General features: G+C 40.3%; 1 long non-coding RNA gene across 1 annotated transcript; it reads right to left on the reverse strand.

The window, feature by feature from the left end:
* Nucleotides 1–780: 780 nt before the first annotated feature.
* LOC134379580 (uncharacterized) lies at nt 781–9,741 on the reverse strand. The gene is made up of 3 exons (XR_010023806.1): nt 9,631–9,741; nt 7,720–7,861; nt 781–1,279 (listed from the first exon to the last, which is right to left on the reverse strand). It is a non-coding gene; the product is annotated as an uncharacterized LOC134379580 (long non-coding RNA).
* Between the last annotated feature and the right edge of the window lie 11,712 nt (nt 9,742–21,453).

Raw genomic sequence — 21,453 nt, forward strand, 5'->3', positions numbered from 1 at the left:
AAGGGTTCAGTTGGGAATTGATGCTGAATTTTATTAAATACTTCATCAGACAGATGCATTTTAGTTACGTCATCCTGTTAATATACTTCACTACAGAATTTCTTTTTTCAGTGATTAAATAAAGTTAATCTCCAGGGATAGCCCTAAAAATATTGGATGTATTGTTCTACTGGGCTTATTGCCTTCTCATGGATATAGGCCAATGATTGATATAGCAGATAGCAAAAAAAAGCAAATGCTAATAGTTTAGCCAGCCTGAAAAATAAGAAAGATGAGAAAATTCTTTGCTGACATATTTGAAATTGACCGCTGTGAATATGTTTTATTGATTTGTGTATTTAACATTGATTAATGATTGAGTCTGGATTAATTGACGGGAATTCCAATTATCAACAACTACTTTTATGCAGACAATGTTTCATGTCGTATTATAAAGCATATGACTTATAATTTCTTTTAATCTCCTTGATTACCCGACTGTTTTCCCAACGTTTGTCAGTTTCTCTATTCCCTATTATTTCCTACAAATAATAGGCACACAGGTAAGAAGAGGTAAAAGGTAAACTTATCCATTTAGGTTTTAATTCTAACATATCTCTGTGATTCTAGCATGAAAAAGTATCCAAATATTTTAATGAATAATTACAATAAACTTTGTTTTTCAGTGATAAAAAATCCCATACTTTATTACAGTATAGGATTCCAAATACTTAGAAACAATTTTTGTGTTTTCCAATATTAAAAAACCAATTGAATTTTAACCTTATCAGAAATTCAAATATTTTGTTAAGTTTTGGTTCATTTCATGTCAATTCAACCTCTCACTACCCCAAGTTAATATCATGGATATAATATGTTTCAAGTATAAACTGCATTCCTAACAGGTAGCACGTCAATTAATTTCCTTATTGTCTTTTAAATATGCAATGGACATTTGCCATTGAAAAAATGCTATGCCTGACAAACTCTACCTCAGCCAGGTTCAAGGTTGTAGTCAATGGTGATAGGTCACACTGGTAGTATGTACCCTTAATACAATATTATGAAAATGTCTCTTCACATCTGTGGTCTTCCTCCCCCAAACCCATAACCCCGGGCTGAACATAAGAAAAACATCAAATAAATTGCAATTGAGGGAAATTCTGTAAAATGAACTCAGCAGCACTTCTCAAAACTGTCAAGGTCATTAAACACAATGAAAATCTGAGAAAGCGTCACAGCCGAAAGTAGCCTAAGGAGACGTGATGACTATGTGTAACGTGGTTAACTGGATGGGACCCTGGAAGAGAAAAAAGACATTAGAGAAAAACTAAGGGAATTTTAATGAAGTATGGACTTCAGTGGTTATGTATTAATATTGGTTCATTAGTTGTGATAACTGCACCATAAGCTGTAAGATATTAATAATAGGAGAAACTATGTGCAGAATAAATGGGAGCTCTTTGCATGTTTTTTTCCTTTTTTGCAGTTTTTCTGTAAATCTAAAACTGTTCTAAAATAAAAGTTTATTAAAAAAATAGAATTGTTAACATGGCTGAAACCTGGCCAAAATTATTTTGTGATTTGTTTTTATCATTAATAACTTTAAAAAGTTTCCAGAACTGTTTGTAAACACTTGAATAAGATATTTCACAGGTGAAGTGATAATATGGATTCAAGTAAACTTTTGCTTCAATTTTGTGAAGATTTCAACGTAGTTTTTGGCTTGAATTATATAGATGATTGTCTCAATATATATTTGTAAAAGTAACCTATCCTTTATAAAAATTCAAACAAATAAAATAGAAAATCCAAACAAGAGAGTAACACTGGTTTTAAATGATAAAAGAAACAGTAAATAAATTTGAAAAAAAAAAAGATAAGGATTCCACTCTAAAAAAAAAAGAATACTATGATAAATATTTTTTGAAAACTGATATCTTTATAACATATGTGACCACTAGATTTTCTTTTTGTAAATTTTGATTTTTTTGCACGATGATTATTTAAAGCAATGCATAACTCTGCAAACAGAAAACTATACAGTACATTCATTGGTGTAAAATCAATGATTACCCTAGAAAATAGGCATCAGCCAGCCACATAATAACCCCAAAGATCAGAGAGCTCTGGGCCTCCTTGCACGATTGGCAGTGGAGCATCAGCCAGAAGGAAAACTTCCTGCACCTGACAACTGATGCTAAATCCACACCATCCCATGGAGTAAAGGGGGCCATATCAGGGCAATGAGCTGAACATGTATGACCCAAACATGAAGTTTGCATTTTAATTCATTGCCCTGAGCTAGTGTCAAGACAGAAAGGCCAAGCAAAGAGCTAGGACCAAAGAAAGTGTGGGGTCTATCGCTCATCATTGCTACGTAGTTGGGAAGACAAATCCCTAAATTGTGACTCTCTGTGTCTCTGTTTTTCCAGATGTATGTCCAACTTCTCCCTCACAGGAGTATCAAGACCGAACATTCCCTAGCAATGTGTTGTGATATAAAAGAGGGTTTAAGGGGGCTTGGAAATGAATCTCAGAAGTTATTTCCAAAAGTCTGGCTTTTATGACCACAAGCAAATCCACACTGACTTGCTATTTAAAAAATGTTTTAAAATTTTTAAATATTTACAATATTCACTAATATCAAAAGATTAGCATTTCATAGAAATGTACTAAATATGATATATCCATTAAAGTTCCCAAGAAGAATTTTACTTAATTACTGATTTTACTTGATTACTAAAAATATCAAAGGGGAAACTAGTTAGTTAATAAATGAACCTACATGCAATATAGAAATATTTTCCATCCCAGAACATTTTTAGAGACAGAATTACTCAAGTCGTGTAGTATAGAAACCAAAGGTAAGGTGGGGGAGGGGAATTAACCTAGAAATATAAATAATCCAAGAGAAAAAATGTAATGTAGCTCTTGCCATTCTCTCCTAAACATTATTCCACCAGCTCATGAAATAGTGGCTGCAGTGCTTTATTTCTGTGTTTGCTCCTTCTTCTTTCATCTATTAATTCCTGTCTTAGTAATTATTTCTCCCAAGGCTGCCTCTGGGCAGGCCTAGTGTGAACGTGCAATTTAAATATTGTGTTTCTTCTTGAGAAATAGTCACACCAGCTGCTGGCAGCCAGCACCTCAGTCTTTCTCTTGGTTGCTAACAAGAGGGGTCTAGGACACCCTCAGCCTGTCTCAAGGCACAAACAAAAGATAGTTTAGGAGCTAACAGGAAAACAGTAGGGATATCTTCACTCTCTATTTTTGCTAGAATAAGAGCTAAAAAAGAATTAATTACAGAATGTCCAAAGGTAAATTCCTTTCCCCACATTAGACTTCCCAAATGGAAACATAAGTGCAGCCTAATTAGATCCTGAAAAAAAATGCAGAGAATGTTCAACATAAAATAATTAATACCAAATGCCCAAAAGGTCAATAACTAGATGGTAAATTTCAGACTCTTCTAGCCATTTATTGTGAAATAGTCTTACCCATGCTATTGCACTAACTATTAATGTTTCTCTGCACCATTTGTTCACATTGAGTGAGTGAAAATGTATACATATTGTGTATTCTACTTTAATTACTAATTTTGTCTATTTAGTCTATAGTTGCTGTTGGGGAGTAGGTGTTGAATATATGGATGAAATGTGATTAAGATAAAGACTAATTTTATATAAAATCTACCTATACCTCTCATTTTTCCACCAAAGTGACCAAACACATCTCGTTATGTCCCAATAATCTGCTCCTAACAGCCTTATAAAGCCATTCCCAGGCTTGCACACTTTCTAAAGAGTTTAATAAGCATGATTAGCCCTCCTTTTAGGACCTGCAAAGGAACAGCACTAACAACCTCAAAAGTCCATTCCAAGGCCCTCATTTACATGCTGGGTCATGCAACTGCTTCTTCCCGGGAACACCATGGCCACCCAGCATAGGGAGGGAACCTGAGATCTCTGGGCAAGGGCAACCAGCAGTCAGGTGGTGTGTTGGCTCCCTGCCTGGGACAAATCCTTGTTACCACCTTGAACAGCAGGCAGGAGTCAGGACTGCCAGCAGGGAGTTGAGTCCATGATGGTTTCCTACATTTTAACCTTGAAGGAACAGAGGACCAAGTGCATCTATCAGTCTCTGGAGTGGGTTGGGGGGATGGGAGAATGCCGAATCATCGGCCTTGGCCAGTAGTGTGGAAATTCAGCAGCCTTTCTGCTGCTTTACCATTCAGTGCTGTGCTTCAGACCCCTTCCTATTCCCAGTATCCAAATCTGACTTTTTAATCCAAATACAAAAAAAGCACTGGCCTGCAGGCCCAGAATTTAAAGCCATTGATGTCCTGATACACACTTGGCAATGGGCTTATTAGAACATTTATAATTGATTTTTCTTTTTGATTTGCTACCCCTTCCCTCTTTTTTTTGGGGGGGGGGGTGTATGGATTCCTGTACTGACAGGGCAATTCTAAGGGCACATTAGTAGGCAGAAGGCATAGTTAGTTATAATATCTGTCAGTGGGGCTGGCACCAATGAACTGAAATGAAAGCTGTCTGTAAGGGGGGCTAACTTTCCCAGGTTCCTCGCTGGCTGGTCCACTGACATCTTAAGGAGGGGAGAACAAGTCTAAGAAGCAGGAGCAGAAGAAAGGTGCCTGCAGGGTGAATTCAGAAAGGTTCTGGAAGCAGGGAGAAGGGCCCACTGAGAGAGAGAGGTGATGGAGCAAACTGCCCACTTGATTAGTTGGACTGCCTGCTAACACCCCCACTTCTGGAGTGTGAAGCTCCAAAAACATGGTGAGGTTTCACAAAATCCGTCTGAGAAGGCCAGCATTAAAACATCAAGGTGTGTGCTCACAATGAGTTTATATTCCACTTGTGATTTTGTAAACAGTATGTGATTATTAATTTTATGTGTCAACTTGACTGGCCTAAGGGATGCCCAGATAGCTGGTGAAACCATCTGGTTAGCTCTGGGTGTGTCTGTGAGGATGCTTCCAGAAGACATTTGAATCAGCAGACTGAGTAAAGATCCGCTCTCACCAATGGGGGAGAGCATCGTACAATCTGTCAAGGGCCTGAACAGAACAAAAAGGTGAAAAAAGGGTGAATTCTCTTTCTCTGCTTGAGCCGGGGACATCCGTCCTCTCTTTCTTTTGAACATCTGAGCTCCTGGTTCTAGGGCCTTAGGACTTGGACTGAATTACACCACCAGGTTTCCTGGTTCTCCAATTTGCAGATGGCAGGTGGTGGGACTCCTTGACTTTCATAATCGCATGAGCCAATTCCCATAATAAATCTCTCTCTCTGCCCCCTGTTGGTTCTGTTTCTCTGAATAATCCTGACTAATACACAGGACCAATCCTAAGCAAAGTTATGCCAAGGGCGATGTATGTCCAGTGCTCCTCCCCTTGGACTCCAGAGCTCTCTATGTCCCTATGCAGGTGAACAGCATTAGGACCCATGTAGATGCTCTTTCCATGGGAGTGAATCACTCTACCTCGAGCTCCTTTCTTCATCACTGTGTTTATATCCTCTTAGAGCACACTCTATTTTGGCATGCATAGTTAACTGATAAACATGCCTATATAGCTCACCATGCTGTACACCCTTTAACAGAATCAAGTCTTCTGTATTTTTATGTTCTCCTGCTGTGCCCTGAAGATGTTGATGCCAATAAAGGCTTGCTAAATTAGCAAACACGTGAAAAAATGGATAACACATAACCCCAAATAATTTTCTCAGATGGGATTTCAGACTCTGTGACCTGACTGTAATAAAAAAGTACTCGTTTGTTTGTTTGTATCTAGAAGTCTTTTCTCATGAGTCTCATCAACTCCTGTATTTGTATAAATTCATAGGCATTGTTTGAAAGGGACTTGCGTGACATAAACCACAAAGAAACTGAAATCATTTTGCTTCCTGGGACATAAAACATAAACATAACTAATTTTTTCTCTCCTTCTTTCACATTGAAATTTGACAGTTTATGATTCATAATCATAAATCACAACAGAGCCTTGTCTTCTCCTAATACTGACTCAAATTGTCAGCAATTCAAGAAATTTTCCTATCTTCCAGCCAACCAGAATTATTGTTAACTTTTATGACAGTAAATTCTTCCTAGGTCAACTTTATTTAACTTTGATATTGTGCCCTTTGTACCCTCACGCTCCCTTTGTCAATATAGAGTTCCAATCTGTTACCATTACATTATTAAAGGTAATTTCAAGTCCTGGTTCTCAAAAAGTAAATTAGAGAAAATGATTCCTGTTTGTCCAACATTTATAGATGCAAATTGGCATATGAAGTGTTAAAAAATTTTCTCTCCTTAAGGAGGCTCCTTTGGCTTATGTGCACATGGGTTATTACTCATAATTAGGTTTTAGCACTTGAACAAACTTTTTGCTTATATAAGTATAGAGATGATAGATGATTGACAGATAGGGATAGACAGGTGATAGGTAAGTAAACATAAATGCACATTAGTGAAAGAGAGGGTGAACATGTATTTAGATTCATAGTGTATATTCATATTGTATAAAGGAAAAATCCCCATCAATCTTAAAAAAATGCCTTACAGGTGGAGAGATATAACTCAGACATGAAAAAACATGGAAGGGTGAAAGGCTGGCCAGATGGAGGTTACCCAGGCAAAGAGAGGCTCACACGAGTAGGAGAGTGAGTGTGACAGGTGGGCAGGTGGGAGAAGGCACAGTAAAACAGTGAATTTTAGTCTTAATTATTTTGACTCAGCTATGTCGATTAAGATCATTAAAGATCAATGTTAGTGAGTCAGTAGGGATTCATTTATTATAGACAGTATTTCATTCATTTTGCCAGCACTTCCAAGAGAAATACCGTTTATACATAATGACACATCTTCAATTATGGGCAAATATAATTTGTTTCCATGCACAAAAACCCCTTATAGCTTAGTAATAAATTACATTCATAATAGATACAGATATGGATATATAGATCGTGAATGTAATACATTGCAGAGGGGCAGATCCCACAGAAACTTGCAAGTTTAGGTCTCTTTTGTCCAATGATACAGAAAGTCTTGTTACAGGATAATCTAATTAAGAAATTAACTATATTTCATTTTTGTTCGGTTTTCTACTTGTACTGAAGTTTCCTCACAAGAGAATAATGTATTTTCCCACCAATCTCCCATTGAAGAAGAGAGTCCAAGGCCTCTGAGCCCTAGAAATTAGGACTTATCTTGCTTGAGAGGAATCAACAGATTCTGTTTTCAAAATTGTAGGCTACCAAGGGAAGAAAGGTGACTTTTCCAGAAAGGGGAGAGCTCTGAAAATTGGAAGAGAGGAAATTGGCCTAACCCAGGAGATAACAGAGATTCCTCAAGACAGGAAAGAGGGAAAAGGATAGTAGTGTGTTCCACAAGTGGTGGGGACTTGCCCTCTGTCCCCACGTGGCTCCCTGGAGAAGGAATGTCAGGGAGGCTGATCACGAAGCCTACAGCATTTTTGAACTGTAGCAAGGGTTTCCTCTGGCCAAGCTTGTGCTTGGGGCAAGATCTCTGTGAGGAGCTCCCTGCGATCATTGCAGCTGTCTAGAGATCAGGACAACAAGGGTACCATGTGGCAGGCACAGCCGTGGCAGCAATGGGGTACCTATCAGTGTGCTTTCATCATAAGTAACAAAAACAACTCTGGCCATCAAAAGGAAAAAGAGTACCTCACAGAATCAAGGAGAAAATGGAACACCAGACCTCAGAAAGGAAGGAGATCAGAGAAGTGCAGGAGATCTAGATAACCATGATGTCCTCTCTCTTGGAGATTCCACTGTGGGGACGCATCAGGTTCCACCAATTTTCTGTCCAGGTGTCAAGCACTCAGCTCCAATTAAAACTCCTGGAAAAATAGTATGATTGGCTTGGCCGGGTTGCTCGCCCACCTATTGGCCCGGGAAGGGCAGGACACTTAATTGACAATCCTACCACTCTATATACAACTGAGGAGGAGTCATTTCCCACATGAACATGAGGGGCTATTTACTAACAGAAGGGAGCATGCTGGCAAAAACAAGGGGTCCACCACAGATCTTGAGCTGAGGGAAAGCCCCTTCCATATTTTTCCGTATTCACATAATATCCAGGATTTTTATACCACCAAGTCTCACATGGGGGAGCCTCCTCATGATAGATATTTGTTTTGCGATCTGCTATGATAATGGCAACTTGAGCCAGTTCTATCTTGATTTAGAAAAATAAAACAATGAGGCATTTCTTGTGTCCAGGTATAGTGAGGTATATTCATTTCTACTATAATTGCTCGTGATTTTCTATTTGTTTCTCCACATCCACTTTCTGCCCTTCATCGGTACCCCAGGGGCTGACCTATGTAGGGTCCATATGGGCTCCCCTGCTCTCTGGTCCCTGACCAGATTGGCCCTAACTGCACCCCGACACTTATAAAAAGTCCTTTTGGGAGTTTAAGCTGATCATATTCCCCTACTGCAGAATCCCACTGTAGTAGCTTCTCTTGAATAAAGTCTTCCTTATTATCTGTAATAAGTGTCATCAGACTTTTTTTCTTTAACAGTTATGGCTCTAGCGACTTGGATAGGATCAGAACCATCATAGGATCCCCAAACCTCTCTCTCAGAACCGTAAATGTGCACTTTTGAAGTCTTTGTGTTCATTCCTGGCTGATTAATCAGGAATCCATTTGTGAGTTCAACTCTTGAGCCAGCGCTTTGAATGACAGTCTGTTGAAGTATGAGATTCTCTCATTAAATGCCTGACTGCTAGCATCAGCTAGCAAATGTCCTCCACCACCAAGTCTCACCAGATGGTTCAGCTGATCCTTAATGAACAAAAGGTGACCGAAGAAGAAAATAAACTCATGTTGTTAAGGGAAAGAAGAGACACAAGAGAAGAAACTGACAAACTCTCTCCTTGACCCAACTCTAGCTGGGTTCCTCAAAGCCCTCACGGCTCTGAACTTGGGCTCTGTCCTTGGCATGTTGAGTCCAGTTTTAGCAAGAATTCTGCTCAGTCCGTTTAGCAAAAATACCCCACTCTTGATATCTGACTAAATTCCCTTCCCCCACCTTGGATGTCTTATCACCCTGGCTTGCCTTCAGTAAGAATCCTGTTGAATGGGTTTAGCAAGAATCCCCCTAGCCTTGATGTCTCCTCTTAGTAGTTTTCCATCTACTGACCCCCAACCCTGCTCCTTAGTTATAAATCACTCATCCTTGCTGTATCTGGGGTTGAGTGTGATTGTTCTCCCCTACTAAAAAAACCCACTTTAAAAAAAATGGGTTTTAGAAAAGCCTTTCTCTGACATGAATAAAGTCTTCCTTACCATCTTAAAATAAATAAAATCCCTTTAATTAACTCTCTGCATTTACTGCGTTGGAGTGTTCCATCTGTTTCCTGCCAGTACCCTGATTGATGCACGCAGTAAAAACAAATTCAGGTTGAGGAATCAGGACACTGAAAGGCAGTGTGACTCAACCAATCACACCCTGCTGTCTAATGCATGCACCCATCCCTCCTTCTCCCAAGATTAAATCTGTGTCTGGCAAAGAGCTCAGGAAGGACAGTGCTGCTTGCTCTTCAGGACAACCTGGAGCTGACAGTCACAGGAGTCCATGAAAACCCCCTGCTCCTTACCTCCCAACAAAGTGATGCAAACGCAGGGCCAGCTCAGCTTGCTGGCCATTTTCACACTTGAAGAGAAAGGGTGAGATGACTGCTGGGTTTGGGCACCACTGCAACCTCCCGCTGTCCCTCCCCGGATCCCACAGGGCTATTGTCAGAGCCCATCTTCACCCCATTGGCTGCCAAGGACTGTGCTAGGGCCGTCTTGGAAGGTTTGTGCCCAGATGCCATAGTGGAAAAAGGTGGCTAGACCACACACATTACGTATGTGTGACTGTGTCCTGGTGCCAGTTAGCAGCATGTGTTGTTGATCCTATTTCAAAAGTACCCGACAGTCAGCTGCACCAGGAGAGAGAAAAACATAGAGCCGACCAGAGGTAGACTTAGAGGCAGAATGCCATGTGGTGTTATTGTTAGACAGAGCTCAGCCTGTCCCAGGAATAGAATGGTGAGAAATAAAAAAGCAGTAGCAGAAGGATATAGTGCTTATAGGATTAGAGAACTGCTTTTTTGCCATTATCGTGTTGGGTAGACACCACCTTTCGGGTAGTTTCTCTTATGGATTGGGAAATAGCTACAATGAATTACCAGAGCTTTTAAAACTAGAGTGCTAATGTAACCTTCACAAAGAAGAGGGCAGGAGAGAGTTAAATCTCAAAAGCCAAGACTGCTAGACAACAGGGAGTGAGGGGCAGGCAGAACTGAATAGTGTGCCAAAAGAAAGAACTACAGAGAAGTTCTGAGAAATGGGGATGTCTCTCTGAATTCATCCGGAGGGTTTTCTCCTCTTGACAAAGGCCAAGGCAGTAAAGAAACCCCTCCCACCTCTGGCAGGTGCTACAGGCTGGCTCAGCTGACATCCATCCAGATTCTTGCTGTGCCTTCCTGCTTTACAGAGGCTCAAGTGTCAAAAACTGCATCATTTCTCAGACTCTCCTCCATTTAGAGTCCTGAGTGTGATTTAGGTTAACCAATCCAGTGCATCTACGCCAGACATAAATGCAGAACCAGTTACAAAGAGAGAAGGAAGAGGGGGGCATCCATTTTGCTGTCACAGATCATGACCAATGCTCCTTAGTGAGGAGCTCCCTGGTTCAGATTTAACCTGTGGCAGAAGCAGCGACTTTCCTGGTCTCTGTGGAGACAGTGAGACTCTGGGGGCTTGGCCTAAGTTCTGCTCCTCTACTCCCCACAAATACTTTTTTGTAAACTACCTACAATCTCATGGCAAATCTCTTTCTGCTTAAACTAGTTGGAATGGTTTCTGGCTACTTCAACTGAACCCTCACTGATACAGTACCCACCACATCCCGCCCTCCCACGCACACGTAAACCCTTTTGTCACATGAGAGAGAGAGAGAAAATAAAATTCTTAGGATGTCTGAAGAGCTTGCATTAAACAAGAGGGAAATCCTTTCTCTCCATTGTCAAACAGGATTGTGTCGGCAGTCAAAGGTAAAGAAATGGCCAGATGAAGAGAGATCCAGAAAATATTTTTGTACTTTCTTATACTTAGCAAATTTTCTCAATCAAAAATGGGTTCCTATACTCAAGAGATATAAAAACTTTGGAGATAAAAATGTATGTACTTTAAAATCTCCCTGAACAAATAAAAACAAAGAAATTGAGACTTTTCTTCAGTTAGGAAATGTGGGAAAAATAGAATAGTTTAATAAGGCTCCCTTGGCTCAGGTCTGGTTGGGTGTGGTGCAGCACATTTCTTGTAAACAAGTTGTGTGTGAGTGGAGTTACTGTGCATATGCACCCATGTATCTTTTTAGTTTTGTTGCTACTTTGTGATGCAGAGCTGGCTGGTAGAACTCGAGTCTAAAAATAGAGCATGTTTACTCTGCTGGCAGCTGCCCTATTTTTCTTTGGACTTCGCCAGTAGCAGTTAAGTTTCTGAGTTTCTCTTTGTCCTGCTTAGCTCATAGTGTTGTGTGTGCTGAATAAAGACTATTCCTTCTTCAACCAAGGCTCTGAAGAACTTTTTGCTGGTTACCTAGCCCATAGACCTGCATGTGAAGGGTTTGTGAATGGGCTTGAGGGGTCTGTGAGCTCCAGACCCTAGCCCTAGCTCTACAGGAAAGAAATCAATAAAGTTCAAGGCAGTTACCACTGAGAGCAACTGAAGCTGACAGGTACTCTAGCAGAGAGTGGGGAGCAAGAAAGCAGGTGTTTTTCCACCAACACCCCATCTGTCCTGAGTTCAGAGCTGCTCCCAGGGTCATTAAATCTCTAACACTTCCAGATTGCCTTGAAAGCAGGCTAAATGTGCTCCCCAAACCAGAAAGACATCTTCAGGCAGAGAGTCACAGTCATTCACAGTAAGCAGCCTTTGGTGTGTAGAGAAATGCGAGAGGATATAGGTGTGGCCTCAGCTCAAATATACTCTCCCACATGTTAGGTTAAATGTGTCCTTCAAGGTAGTGGCCACTCACAATTAAAAATAATGAAAAAAGGGGCCAGCCCCATGGCTCACTTGGGAGAGTGCGGCGCTGGGAGCGCAGCGGCCTCCCGCCACGGGTTCGGATCCTATATAGGGATGGCTGGTGTGCTCACTGGCTGAGCGCGGTGTGGACGACACCAAGCCAAGGGTTGTGATCCCCTTACCGGTCACATGAAAAAAAAAAAAAATGAAAAAAGGGCGGGCCCGTGGCTTACTCGGGAGAGTGCGGTGCTGATAACACCAAGGCCATGGGTTTGGATCCTATACAGGGATGTCCAGTTCGTTCACTGGCTGAGCGTGGTGCTGACAACACCAAGCCAAGGGTTAAGATCCCGTACCAGTCATCTTTTAAAAAATAATAATAATAATGAAAAAAAAGGCTTGCAATGGGAGTGTTAGTGAGACAAGCTACAACCTGATTGTGGAAGTTGTTTTCAAAGCTAAACAATACTCATCTTCTCCCTTTTCTACCACTCATCCTAGATTCCTCCCATCCTTGGTCAGCATTTCTGTTGCTCCAGTTTGCTTGCATGGTGGGTGACCCAGACATTCATCCCTGGAGGGATCTGAGCTCTGGGTAACATGCCCTAGTCAGGCTGTGGTTGTTGCTATTGTTTGCTTTCAATAATCAATGGTATGGAAGCACCAAGATGTTCCCAAGGAATCCCCTGGTGTAGTGGGTTAGAAATCGTGGTTCTCATTTGATTTTAGAATAAGGTTTTTAGGTAAGTGCATGTATGGGGCAAAAGCCCTCGGGCAGGGGGCCACAGCCCATAGATAGTGTGGCCAAAGCCCACGTAATCAACTCTTAATCACTGGTTAGGTACGGGACTGTGTACTTTAATTATTTTAGAGATGACAGGCAGTTGTCATACTGGTTCGGTTAAGAGATTTTAAGAATTGCTGAATGGAAAGTTGTGGAAAAGATATTTGCTAGGAGCAAGCTGTCTGTTGGGGGAAACTTTAGAGATAATTGTATTTAGATTTTATCATAAGAGTTTAACTTTTTTTTTAAGGAGAGGTCATACTTTAGATAATGAGCCAGTTTGACCAATTTAGCCCTTTACTAATTGTACTTTGGAATGTCACTTTAATTTACTGATGTTACTAGTTTCCATCGTTAAGCTATGTTTAGCCACAGACAACTTTTGTAACACTGCCCATGTCCTTATGTCCTACTTCGATGATTGAGTCCACTGATTTTTCTTATAAAACTTCCTTGTCTTGTCAATAAAAAGAAAGGCTGATTTTGGATCGGAGCTGCTTCCCTGATGGGTGGCAGTCCCTCCAGGCCTCATTGACTGTATTTTGAGCGAATTCTTTCTTTCTCTTTTCTCCGTCTCGGTTACACAGAGGAAAGTGTAACACCCTGGGTTATAGAATACCCTTCTGCTGTGGTTTGAATGATGGTGTCCCCTTCAAAATTCATGTAGAAACTTAATCCACATTGTGATAGTATTAAGAGGTAGGGAGGTGATTATGTCACGGGCCCTCATGAATGGATTAGGGCCCTTATAAAAACGGCTTGTGGGGGTGAATTTTCTCTCTTCCACTCTTCTGCCAGGTGCAGACACAGCATTCATTCCCTTTTTGCCCTTTCACCTTCTGCCATGTGAGGATGCAGCAAGAAGGCCCTCACCAGAAACCAATTGCTGACACCTTGATCTTGGACTTCCTCGCCTGCAGACTTGCGAGAAGTAAATCTCTGTTCTTTTAAAATTGCCCAGTCTCAGGTATCTTGTTACAGCAACAGAAACAGACTAAGACACCCTCCCTGCCCCTTTAGGTAGCTGCAGCCCTAACTCCTCATGATGATCAGGGCCAATCACTACCCCTAGGAGAGCAACTCCTCTGCCTGCTGGACTACTGGCAGGAGGAGCCCCTAATGACCAACCAGGAGAGAACCTGAAGTTGTGGGAACAGGAAGGAAAAATTCCCCAGTGTTTCCCTGGGGTTGATGATGAGAGGAGCCAGTTCTACATCCACACTGGGTTGCCAGACCCATGTATTATATTTCTCAGAGACACAGCATCCTGGAATAGCCATTGATTCAAGGTATATACTGCATCTTCAAGGGGAGCACCTCGAGTCTCCACGGTGTCATCTCCAAGTTGGCACTTTAGCTGCCCCTTTAAGAGACCATTCCAACATTCATTGGCAATTTCTGGCAGATTCAGCATATAAAACCCATGGAACCTGGGGTCATCTCCTTTGTGATGAAGTTGGTCTCTTCATCTGAAGTGATGTAATTCAAGCTCCCAAGACAATAAGTCAAATACCAAGTGAGCCCTTGTAGAGATGTACTGTCTAAGGTACAGTGGGCAAAAAAGTAAAACCCATATCCAGAATATATACCCATTGCAATACAGAAGAATTGGTGACTGTATTTATCAAAAATGGCAATGTCACAAAAGATAAAGAGGGGCAGTGGAAATGTTCTAGATTGAAGGAGACTAAAGAGACTGGACAATAAATGCAATGTCTGACTCTAGACTGGCTCATATACTGGAAGGGGAAATAAGCTATAAAGAATATTTTGGGATAATTGAAATAATTGGAATACAGATGGTAATGACTGTATTATGTTAAATTTACTGAGGTTAACTATACAGTTAGTAAAGAATATTTTTATTCTTAGCAACACACACTGAAGTATTTAAGGGTAAAAAGCCATGATATATGCAACCTAGTCTCAAATGATGCAGGAAAAATAATAATGTTATGAATACAGAGAAAGAGAGTGAGAGAAGCAGAGAGAAAGACAGAAGGACAGAGAGCAAATGAGGAAGCTAACATTAACAAACAATAATGAATCTGGGTAAAGTCTATAGAGGTGTTTTCTATATTTTTTCTTACATCTATTCTGTAAGTTTGAAATTTCTTTCAAAATAAAAGTTTTTAAAAGTCCCATTTGAATTCAATAAACAAATACTCATAGAAAACTTACTATGCGCCAATGCTTGGGGATACAAGTATGACAAAGACCTGGCCTCTTTCTTTCGGGAGCCCTGGTCTAGTGTAGAGGGAAGAACATTCCCTGGGTTAGGACAATTTGCCTCAATGAATCTTGCATTTTCTTCCTGGCAAGATGGCGGGCAGCCCTTGCCTCTAACGCAAAAAAAGTACAAAGCAACAAATAGTTAGATATAATCTCTGTAGAGATTAGTCACCTGTAGAGTAGAGTATCTAGGAGAAAACAACAGATTCTAGCTAAACAGTAAAGAAAATCCCCCAAGATCTGGAAACTTGAGATAGCAACTTAGAAAGACAAGGAAAGCTCCCACCCAGGACCAGCATGGATACTGGAGAAATCCTGAACTCCTGAGAAAAGGTAGGTGGGGGATAGTGGGAACAGCAGCCAACACTCCCACTGCAGATGCCTGCAAATCAGGCTGCAAAGTAACCCTGCAGCCCTAGTGGACAGTGAGCCCATCATATAAAGTGGCTAAGAGCCCACATAACCATATTTCCCCAGATGGCAATTACACATGGAGTCACTTCCATGCCCCTCAGGTCCAGCCCATTTTGGGATAGGAGCCGGGGAAACTCAGAACCATGCCCAACTCAAAGCCTCCCCCACCCCTCACCCCAGCAGACAGCAAGTAGGGACTGCAACAGTCCCTTGTACTGGTTGCCTGGATCCTATGCCCTCTTTCCCCCGGGAGCTCAGAGCCCCACCAGATTCAACGCCCCCTCCCCCTCGCCCCAGCTGACAGCAAGCAGGGACTGTGCCACTCTCCTCTGCTGATCCACATCCTTCTTCCCTGGGAGCTCAGAGTTCTGTCTGACACAGTGATCCCACCAGCACCAGTGGAGAGCATGCAGGGAATGTGCAAACCACCTAGATCCATGCCCACATTTCCCAGGAGACCAGAGTCTTGCCTGACACAGTGGCCTGCCTGCACCAGTGAAGAAGATGCACGGAGAAAGCCAGTACTTACTACCACACTCACCCAGAATTAAGTCTACGACACCCAACCCAACTATCAATATAGAACACTTCTACAGGAAAGAGTCTCTCCCCTTAAAAACCATTCCAAAAATTACAAGAAGTGAAAACACCAGCAGATGCCAGACATCAACAAAGAGATACAAGAAGAATGGAAAAACAGGGGTGCATGACTCCCCCAAAGGAAGATTACATGTCTCCTATACCAGATCCCAAACAACAGGAAACTGGTGAATTTCCTGAAGAGGAATACCAAAAAGCAGTGTTAAGGAAACTCAGCATGACGCAAGAAAAAATAGATAGAAATAACAATGAAGTAAAAAAAAAAAAAAAAAAAAAATTAGGGCATGTTTAAGAAATTCAAAAGAGAGATAGAAAAAATAAAAACAAATCAAGCAGAAATCCTGGAACTGAAGAATTCATTCAACAAAGTACAAAATAAAACTGAGATCATAAATAGCAGGCTAGAACAAGTGGAAGAAAGAATTCTTGATTTCAAAGACAGGCTTTTTGAAATAACCCACGTGGGCCAAAAAAGAAAAGAAAAGAAAAGAAAAGAAAAAAATGATGAAAGCCTAAGAGATTGGACAACCTTAAGCATACAAACATCCCTATTATTCATGTACCAGAGAAGAAAGAGAAAGGAAAAGGCACCAAAAGCCTATTTAATGAAATAATAGCTGAAAACCTCCCAAGTATTGGGAGAGATACAATCTCCCAGATCCAAGAAGCTCAAAGATCTCCAAACAGATTCAACCCAAAAAGCACCTCCCCGAGACACATTATAGTCAAATTGTCAAAAGTCAAAGACAAAGAAAGAATTCCAAAAACAGCAAGAGAAAAGTACCAAATCAACTATAAGGATATTTTCATCAGGCTAACAGCAGGCTTCTCAACAGAAACCCCACAGGCCAGGAGACAGTGGGATTATATGTTAAAAGTGCTAAAAGAAGAAAGAAATGCCAGCCAAGAATATTATACCCAGCAAAGCTTTCCTTCTGAAATGAAGAAGAAATAGTATCTTTCCCAGACGAAGAAAAACTGTGGGAATTTATCATCACAAGACCAAACCTTCAACAAATCCTTAAGGAGTCCTACATGAGGAATCAAAATAGCAATATGTATCACCATAAATACATGAGAAAGAATAAAAACTGCTAGTGGAACAGACATGCAAATGAGAAAGAGGAAGAAAATGTATCTTATCACTACAAAAAACACCAAAGAGCAATGACAAACAATAAAGGGAAAGAAAGAAAAAAAGAGATATAAAATAACCATAAAAATTTAATAAAATGGTAGGAACAGCAATACCTTCGATGACAACCCTGAATATAAATGTATTAAATTCCTGACTTAAAAGATGTAGACTGGCTGAATGGATTAAGAAACTAGACCCAACCATACACTGCCTGCAAGAAATTCACTTCATCAATAAAGATGCACATAGACTAATAGTGAAGGGATGGAAAAAAGATATTCCACACAAACGAAAACAAAAAATGAGCAGAATTTGCTGCACTTATATCAGATAAAGTAGAATTCAAACCAAAAACTGTAAAGAGAGAAAAAGAAGGACATAATATAATGATAAAATGATCACTGCAGCAAGAAGATATAACAATCATAAACATAAATACATACAACACCAGAATAACCAGATATATAAAGCAATTATTATTGGATCTGGATCTAAAGGGAAAGATAGACCCTAAAACAATAATAGTTGGGGACTTTAACATGCCTCTCTTAGCGTTAGACAGATCATCTAGACACAAAATTAGCAGATAAATATTGGATTTAAACAACACTTTTTTTTTTTTTTTGTCTTTTTGTGACCAGTAAGGGGATCACAACCCTTGGCTTGGTGTCATCCGCACCGCGCTCAGCCAGTGAGCGCACCAGCTATTCCTATATAGGATCCAAACCCCACGGCAGGAGCGCCACTGTGCTCCCAAGCGCTGCACTCTCCCGAGTGCGCCACGGGGCCGGCCCTTAAAAAACACTTTAGACGAAATAGACTTGACAAACATTTACAGAACATTTCATCCAACAACTGCAGGATATATATTCTCATCAGTACACAGATCATTCTTCAGTATAGACCACAGGTTAGGCCACAAATCAAGTCTCAAAAAAATTAAAAATATTGAAATCACATCAAGCATATTTTCAGACCACAATGGAATAAATTTAGAAATTAAGAACAAACAAAACCTTTGGAAACTATATAAATACATGGAAATTAAACAACATACTCCCAAAAGACTAATGGGTCAAAGAAGAAATAAAGCAGGAAATCAAAAACTTTCCTTGAAACAAATAAAAATACAAGCACAACTTACCAAAACCTATGGGATACTGCAAAATCAGTACTAAGAGGGAAGTTTTTCACAAAAATTCTTACATCAAAAGAATAGAAAGACTTCAAATAAATAGCTTAACATTGCACCCAAAAGAACTACAAAAACAAGAACAATCCAATCCCAAAATTAGTAGACGGAAAGAAATAATTAAGATCACAGGAGGACTAAATGAACTAAAGACCAAAGAAAGACACAAAAGATAAAAAAAAAAAAGGTTTTTTTTGAGAAGATAAACAAAATACACAAATCATTAGCTAGGTTAACAACAACAACAACAACAAAAATAAATAAATAAAAGAAAGAAAGAAAAGAGAGGACCCAAATAACAAAAATCAGAAATGAAAAAGTAGACATAACAACCAATACCACAGAAATACAAAAAATCAGTAGACACTATTGTGAACAATTATTAACCAACAAATGCATTTGGAGGAAATGAAAAAATTTCTGGACACATACAAACTACCCAGACTGAACGAAGAAGAAATAGAAAACCTGAACATACCAATAACAAGCAACAATATTGAAGCAGTAATCAGCAATCTCCCAACAAAGAAAGCCCAGAACCCGATGGTTTCCCTGCTGAAATCTACCAAATCTTTAAAGAATTAATACCAATCCCTTTCAAAGTATTCCAGAAAATTGAAACAGAGGCCATTCTCCCAAACTCATTCTATGAGGCCAACATCATATTGATACCAAAACCAGACAAAAACACAACAGCAAAAAAAGAAAACTAAAGACCAATATCCTTGATAAACATAGACACAATAATCCTCAACAAAATATTAACACACAGAGTACAGCAGCATGTCAAAAAGATTATACATCATTATCCAGTAGGATTCATCCCAGGGATGCAAGGATGGTTCAACATACACAAATCAATAAATATGATACACCACATCAACAAAATCAAGGACAAAAACTATATGATTATTTCAATAGATGCAGAAAAAGCATTTGACAAATTCAACATCCCTTCATGATAAAGACTCTCAGCAAATTAGGTATAGAAGGAAAGTATCTCAACACAAAAAAGCCACATGTGACAAACCCACTGCCAGTACTATACTAAACAGAGAAAAGCTGAAAGGTTTTCCTTTAAGTACAGGAAAAAAACATGATACTGACATAAAAAAAGACATATGTACCAATGGAACAGAATAGAGAACCCAGAAATCAACCCATGTACTTTCAGCCAACTGATCTTCAACAAAGGCACCAAGAACATACATTGGAGAAAAGGTAGCCTCTTCAACAAATGGTGCTGGAAAAACTGGATATCCAGGTGTAGAGAATGAAAGTAGACAAATACTTCTCATCATATACCAAAATCAACTCAAAATGAATTAGAGACTTAAATTTGAGACCTGAAACTATAAAACTCCTAGAAAAAACAATGGGTAAACACTTCAGGATGCAGGAAAGAAAGAAAAAGAAAGAATCATAGTAATATGTTGAACTTTCAGAAGGAGAGAACAGAACTGTGGTTACTAGAGATGGGAAAAGGGGAGGGGAAGGAAAGAAAGAAATTGGTTAATGGACACGAAACATGATTATGTTTTGTAATGAATATGCTAATGTTCCTGATTTGATCATCACATATTATAAACAGGTATTGCTTTTCAACCCTGTACTCTACAACTATGTATAATCAATTGTGTTTCAGTAAAAAAACAAACATTTTTAAAAATCCCTACCTGGGGAATTTATATTTTGGTGTCCTTTTCATCATCATTTCACCAGTGTCTTACATAGTACCTGGCAAATAGTAGGATGAATGAATGAATGAACAAAAAATATCTTGTATTCACTTTCTTCAGGATCACAACTTCTTTTTAACCCACAGGAATAAATATTACTCCTCTCCAATTTTATCAGCTCCTTCTGCTCACTGGCCTAACCTCCCCTTGAATTATTCCTATAGCACTTCACTATTTTTTTTTCTTTTTTTTTTTTTGTGACTGGTAAGGGGATCGCGACCCTTGGTGTGGTGTCGCCCACACTGCGCTCAGCTAGTGAGCGCACCGGCCATCCCTATATAGGATCCGAACCCACGGCCTCGGCGCTCCCATCACTGCTGCGCTCCCAGTGCTGCACTCTCCCGAGTGAGCCACAGGGTCGGCCCGCAATTCACTATTTCTATGCCCCCAAATCCCCCATGTGCCAGAATGCCATGCACACAAAACAGAGAGGGCTCTGCATACAGGGGCCTAGCTTGAAGCCTTGGTTTGAAATCCATAGCCCAATGCAGCCTCTGTTGCTCATTTTCCTTCTGGGCTACCCAGAAACTAGAGCTACAAATGAAAGGGAGGAAGTGAGTCCCCTAGAACGTCAGAGGCCTCCAGATGCTGAGCTGATCACATGAAGGCTGACCACCCATCTGGATCACTGGGCTGGTTTGTGGGCAGAGCATCCCTCTCCTCCCTGATCCCAACCTCAGGAGAAAGAAAGGCTCTGAGCTCCCACTCAGCTCATCTGCACCCAAGAGAGGAGCCATCCTTCTGGGCCAGACTAATTGGATTTGTCTTTATTGCAGTCATTACCAAGAAGTTATTGGAAGCTAAATAAATCAACATGTTCCTGCTCGCTACTTCCACTTCCAGCTTAGAGCAGGTGTTTTTAAAAGCAACTCTCTGAAATTATGTGCAATGAATGAATAAAACCTTTTTCTCTACAATGCTCTTGCTGTGGATGAGGGTAGAGAGTGATAATACTGGACTTGGAGCCTGAAATATGCAATTTTCCTAAAGAATTGTTTGTTTTAAAATGGGCTTCACCACAACCATGCTGTTGGCACTGAGCTGTAATTTACTTTTTGGACAGTGTGTCTTTTCTGAAGGGAGAATAGGCCCTATGCTAGGGGACTGGTGGGCCACCACACCAGCCACTTTGCCTGCAGGTCAGGTTCAAAGCCTGGATCTCACAGAGTCTCATCAGTGCTGGTGAAGCCTGAACTCTGCCAAATGTCAATGTCATCTGTTGCATTTTCCTGAAGAAGCTCACCTTCTCTCCCATCCCCATTTGGTACAATACATCATGACCCTTCGCTACTGTCAAAATATTTT

This window comes from Cynocephalus volans, chromosome 6 (assembly GCF_027409185.1).
Source record: "Cynocephalus volans isolate mCynVol1 chromosome 6, mCynVol1.pri, whole genome shotgun sequence".
Classification (NCBI taxonomy): domain Eukaryota; kingdom Metazoa; phylum Chordata; class Mammalia; order Dermoptera; family Cynocephalidae; genus Cynocephalus; species Cynocephalus volans.